This window comes from Lutra lutra, chromosome 10 (assembly GCF_902655055.1).
Source record: "Lutra lutra chromosome 10, mLutLut1.2, whole genome shotgun sequence".
Lineage (NCBI taxonomy): Eukaryota > Metazoa > Chordata > Mammalia > Carnivora > Mustelidae > Lutra > Lutra lutra.
The window spans coordinates 63,835,585-63,842,187 of record NC_062287.1 but is presented as its reverse complement, the minus strand read 5'-3'; positions in this window follow the sequence as shown (position 1 = coordinate 63,842,187).

Below are 6,603 nucleotides of genomic sequence, written 5' to 3'. Positions count from 1 at the left end.
ACTTGCAGGAAAAGCTGGGAAAGATAGTCTCCCCTGGAGCAGCCATGTGCCCCAGAGGGAGGGGAGAGCCGAGGCTGGGGACACCAACCGCTGTCTGCCACACTCAAGAAGGAAGAACTGTTGGAGATCTGCAAGAAGTGAAGTCGGAATGAAAATCAAGATCCAGGCCTGAGCCGTCTCCTCCAGGTCTGAGAGGCCAAGGGGTGGCACTACTGGCTCGGAGGGTTCGAATCGGCAGCCTGTCCCCAGGCTATGCCCCTTCCCCCTGGGCTGTGGGTGGCTCATTCTGCCAGGCTTGGGCATATCTAGTACAGGCCTTGAGTGGAGGCCAGCTGTGACCTCCAGCCCTGAGAGGACTCAAGTGTTTCTGGGACTCGCCACAAAGGGTGGCCTGAGTGGAAGGGCTCGAAGCCCAGCTTGGAGAACCCCAGGCAGGTTGTAGGAAGCCGTAGCTACGGGGGGATTATACATTTCAGGGGGACGTTTTTCCTCCAACCTCATGTCATGTGGGAGCCAGCAGAATCTCTCAAGACAGGTTGGGCTCTTGGTGAGGAGGAACCCCTTTGGCCTCTTTGATCCGGAAGGGAGTGGGACTGTAGAACCCAGGTAGAGACTTGGTGGGGAGCAGACCAGGAGGGCTCCCCAAGCAGCGTCACCTACCACAGCCCCAGCCTGTAGCATCCGGGACCGCTTGTGAGATGTGTGTGCTGTTGGGACATGCGGTTGTAGCTCCAAGGGGACCACCTGTGTGTGGGTGTGTTCGCTCTGGTGAGCTTGTCAGGAAACAGTCTGTTCTCTGCGAGTGAGTCATGGTTCTCAGGCCCACAGGCCAATCGGTCGGAGGCCATGCAGCTCCTGAGCCAGCACTAGCCTCAGAAGCATGTGGGAACCCCTGGCCTCTGACACCCAGCCCAGGATCGCTCCAGGTGTCCAGGCCTCTGTGGACAGGTGATCAGTAGGGCGGGAGAGGGGATAGAGGGCCCCTCATCATGCAGAATGAGGATTCAGATTGAGATTCTGAAGCTACTGGTCAGACTAGGGTTTGGTGGCTAGAATGTGTGTGGCTTCAGAGGGACCATGGGGGACTCCGGGGGTTCATTTGGTGAGGGTCTCTGAGGGGTGGGAGGTGCAGAAGTAAAGCCATTTGGAGACTGGGAGAGTCCCATACTCCAGCTGGGCCTCACTCTCGCTGGCTGGGGAAGCCTGAGCACTCAGCACCTCCGAGGGCTTGGCCATCGCCAATTCTCGGAATGAGCTAGTCGGCTAGATAAATCAGAGAGTATAGGGTGATATTTAAGCCTGGCAAATTCTCCCAACTGGGAGGCGGAGGGGAGGATGGTGGGTGAGGAGAGCAAGAGCATGTTCAGAATCTCAGAGTTGGGTTAGACCCCAGAAGCCTTCTTGGCTGACCCACTTCTCTCCCAAAGCAGAGGCGGGAGGAGAAGATGCGAACACTTACAGCTTAATAGTTTTTCTCTTATCCCTGTCACACAAATAATTATACAAATAACTATGTAATTAACTAGATCATTGTGATAAGAGCAATGGAGGAAAAGCACACAGGGCCATGCCAGGCTGTAACAGGGAGGTCTAACCTAGTCTGGAGGGGAGAGGCCACCCTGAGAAGGGAAATGACATTAAATCCCAGATCTAAGAGGTGAGCAAGAGGAGATCCAAGTGAAGATGAGAGGAAGAATATTCCATGCAGAAGCAACAGTACAGCTGCAGACCCCGAGGCAGGTGTTGGTTCAATGTCAAGGGCAATCTGCTGCCGCGTGGGAGCAAGGGGTAGGTGTCAGTAATGGGAGATGCTTTGGGAAAGCCTGTACGTGCAGAGCCAAGGGACAGGCAGAGAATGGGGACTTTCTGCAAAGAGCACAGGGAAGCCATTACATGTTTGGAGAGGGGAGGGATTGACAAAATCTGATTTGCGTCTTAAAAATAACTCCTGGCTGCATCTGGAGTGTGGAGGCTGGATTAGTGGGCTCAGGGTAGGTGCAGGGAGGCCAGTAAGAACCTCTTGAAGCAGTGTGCAAAAGAGAACCATCACTCGGACCAGGGCAGTAGCAGTGACTGTGAAACTGGAGGGAGTGCCAAAAAGGACTCTGACTTATTTCCAAATTTTGTTAAATCACAGATTAATGAAAAGAGTCTAAAATCATATAATAATGAAAGGTAATGCTTTCCCCTTAATTCCCACCTCTCATTCTCATGTGCTAAGGTCACCATATCGATAGCTTGAACAGGGACAGCTGGAGGTTATCTTTTCTCCATGTCCATTTGAACAGAAAGAGGTTTTCTTTTAAATGGGGAGCTATTAAGTGCTACCGTAACCTACTATTCTCACTTAATGGTACATCACAGACATCCTCTGCAAGTCAGGAGCTGTAGCTCTAACTCAAGTTCTAACAGCAGCACGATATTCTTCATGAGGTTGTACGACAAAGTAGTCACTGCTTGATTGATTGTGATATTCAAATCGTTTCGTTTTCTGACACCACAAGCAATGCAGAAGTTATAGGGTTATCCTTATATACAGGTGATTTTCCCCCCCATAGTATACATTCCCAGATGGAGGATTTCTGGGTCAAAAGGCACATGGGTTTTTAATTTTGATAGATAATGCCAGGTGACTTGCTCCAAATTGTAATAGATAGTGCCAGATTACTTGCTCAGCAACAAATGAAACTAGCCATTTTCCCAATTTTTTAGCAGACCTGACCATTTTACTCTTTAAAAACTTTTTGCCAATCTGATGATTCATTAAGGTAATGAAAGCAGATTTTGCTTAATTTGTGTTTTCCCTTGGGAGGCTTGGGAGGCTCAATCATTTAACCATCTGCCTTCAGCTCAGGTCATGATCCTGGGGTCCTAGGATAAAGCCCCAGGTTGGTCTCCTTGCCCAGTGGGGAGCCTGCTTCTCCCTCTGCCTGTCACTCCCCTTGATTGTGCTCTCTCTCTCTCTCCTTCTCTGACAAATAAATAAATAAAATATATATTTTTAAAATTGCATTTTCCGGGGCACCTGGGTGGCTCAGTGGGTTAAAGCCTCTGCTTTCGGCTCAGGTCATGATCCCAGGGTCCTGGGATCGAGCCCCACATCAGGCTCTCTGCTCAGCACAGAGCCTGCTTCCCTTCCTCTCTCTCTCTGCCTGTCTCTCTGCCTACTTGTGATCTCTGTCTGTCAAATAAATAAATAAAATCTTTTTTAAAAATTGCCTTTTCCCAGCTAATAATGAGGAAAAGATCCTTATTGGCCATTTAGATTTCCTCCTCCCAGAATGGCCTGTTCATACCCCTTTTCCATTTTTCTCCTGGGTATTTGTCTTTTTTCTTTACAATGTTGAGAAATTCTTTGCATATTCTTTGCATATTTTCCCTTTCACTGTTACATACTTTGCAAATACTTTCCTGATATATCATTGTCTTTTTTCTTTGTTTATGGCATCTCTTGCCATTGAAGTTTTAAAAAATCAAATCAAGTGTGTCTTTCCTTTTGTTGGTTTTGCAGGTGTCCACCAAATTCATTTATATTATCCAAATCTATTCAGTTTTCCCCCTAACATTTCTAATATTTTCACTGTTTCACTTTTATGTTAAAATCTCTAACTGATTTGGAACATAACCTTTATATTTGGCGGGTAGAGACCCCTTTTGTTTCTTCCAGATAGATAACCGATATGGCAGCACCATTTTTTAAGACGACTTTGTTGAGATATAACTCACATACCATAAAATTCACCCATTCAACACGTGTTAGTCTACTCACAGGTAGGGAATTCAGCACAATCAATTTCAGATCACTTTCATCCCCTCAAAAAGAAACCCCAAACCCTCTAGCTGTCACCCCCTGTAACTCCCAGTCCCTGGCATCCATTCGTCTGCTTTCTGTCTCTATAGACTTGCCTATTCTTGGTATTTCATATGAATGAACTATTGTAACTGTTCTCTTTCATTTAGCATGTTTTCAGGGTTCGTCCATCTTGTGGCATGTACCAGTATTCCATTGCTTTCCATGGCTGAATAATATCCATTTGCCAGTTGATGAACATTTGTTTTTCCCCCCTCTTTTGACTATTATAAATATTACTGCCATAAACATTACTGTACAAAAGTTTGAATAGGTGTATGTTTTCCATTCTCTTGGCTATATACTTAGGAGTAGAATTGATGGGTCCTATGGTGGTTCTGTATTTAACTTTTGAGGAGACAGCAAGCTGCTTTCCAAAGTGGCTGCTCCATTCACATTCCCACCCACAATGTGTGAGTTCTGATTTCTCCACATTGTCACCAACATTTGTTATTACCTGACTTTCTTTTTTTTTATTTTAAGATTTTGTTTATTTGAGATAGATAGATAGATAGAGTAAGCAACTGTGAGTGGGGGAAAGGGGCAGAGGAGAGGGAGAAGCCCCAATGTGGGACTCGATCCCAGGACCCTGAGATCATGACCTAAAGCAGAAGGCAGATGCTTAACCAATGGAGCCACCCAGGTGCCCCATTCTCTGACTTTCTAATTCTAGCTTCCTAGTGAATGTGAAATGCTATCTTATCATGATTTGATGTGTATTTCCAATGATATTGAGCATCTTTTCAGGTGCTTATTGGCTTATGTGTATAATCTTCCTTAGAGAAATGTCTATTTAGATGGGAGTACCATTTATTAATTTTTTCTCTGATGAATTGAAATGCAACTTTTATCATATATTAAAGTCCTTTCTACATTTGGATCTATTTTTTGGCTCTTCGTTCCTCTCACCTACTTATCTCTCCCTGGTTCACACCCTACTGCTTAAATCACAGTGGCTTGGTAGTGTGATTTATTATCCAAGAACACAAGTTTTCTCCAACTAGTCTTTCTTTTCATGTTTTCTTAACTAGCCTCAGATATTTCTTTTTCTTTTTTTTTTTTAAGAATTTATTTATTTATTTGACACAGAGAGAGACCACAAGTAGGCAGAGAGGCAGTCAGAGAGAAGAGGGGGAAGGAGGCTCCCTGCTGAGCAGAGAGCCCCATGCAATGCAGGGCTCCATCCCATGACCCTGGGATCATGACCTGAGCTGAAGGCAGAGGCTTAACCCGCTGAGCCCCCCAGGCGCCCCTCAGATATTTATTTTTCAAATGTTTTTCAAATTGGAATTTTTAGCAGTTCTAAAAAATTTTTTTATTTGGGATTCTAAGCAAAATTACATTAAACCTATATATATATTAATTTTGAGAGGATTCACTGTTTATGAGAATAAGTCTTTGAAACCTGGCTGTCTTACTATATGTTCAGATCTTGTTACACATTCTTCAGTATAGTTTCACGGTTTTCTTCAAAGAATATCTTTAACTTTGTGATGGTGGTTCTTGTTTTAAAATTATTCCTGAATATTTTATAGTTTTGTCACTATTGAAGATGGTCAGTTTCTTCATTGTTATTTCTAATACCTCATTGCATTTAGGGAAAAAAGTACATATTTCCATTTAGGTTGTATTTAGCTACCTTCCCCCATGATCTAATTAACTAATAGCTTTTGACCTAAATTTTATTGGATTTTCTCAATACATAATCACATTATTTGTAAACAAACATATTTTCATCCTGTTTTAAGCCAGTTACTTATTCTGATTAGTTCATTTTCTTGTCTTATTGAATTGGTTAAAATTTCTAAAATATGTTGAATAATATTGATGATAATGAGCATCCCATCTTGTTCCCAATTTCTGGAAACAGCTTTTGAATGTCATTGTTTATATAATTACTACTGGGTTTTGGTAAATAGTCTATCAAATTGAAATAGCTTTCTTTCTGTTTTAATATATAATTAGCAATAACTGCTGAATTTTATCAAGTGATTTTTGGCATTCATTACTCTAATTGTATTTTATTCCCTTTATTTGTTGATGTCATGACTTATATTGATAGATTTTCTTATGCTGAATGATGTTTTCAGTGTTAAAAAATAAACTCTTCTTTACATGGTATATTATTCTTTTGCTACTTTTCCCATATCCAGTTAGCTAATATCTTATGTCAGATTTTGCATTTAAACTGCTCTGTGATTTCTTCTTTCTTTTTAAATTCAATCTTTATAAGGTTTGGGAATTAAGAAAATGCTAGCTCATAAAATAAACTAGGAAGATTTCCAACTTTTTCTCTTGTCTGGAATAGTTTAAATGACATTAAAAATCATCTTTTTCAAAGATTATATAAAACTTACTTTCAATATAAACTGTGCCCTGTGATATTTTGTATTTTATTTCTAACTATGGTGAAATGCACATAACATAAAATTTACCGGCTCAATCATTTTTAAGTGTGAAGTTCAGTGATGTTAAGCACATTCACATTGTTGAGCAACCAAGCTCCAGAATTCTTTGCATCTTGTCAGACTGAAACTCTACACGCGTTAAATAAAAACTCCATATTTCTCCCTCACCCACCCCAGTCCCTAGTAATGGTGGTTTTTGTGTTTATGAATCAGACTATTCTAGGTACATCATATAAGCAGAATTGTGCAATATTTGTCTCTTCGTGCCTGGCTTAGTCCACTCAGCTTATAGTCCTCATGGCTCATCCATGTTATAACAGGTGTCAGAATTTCCTTCCTTTTTAA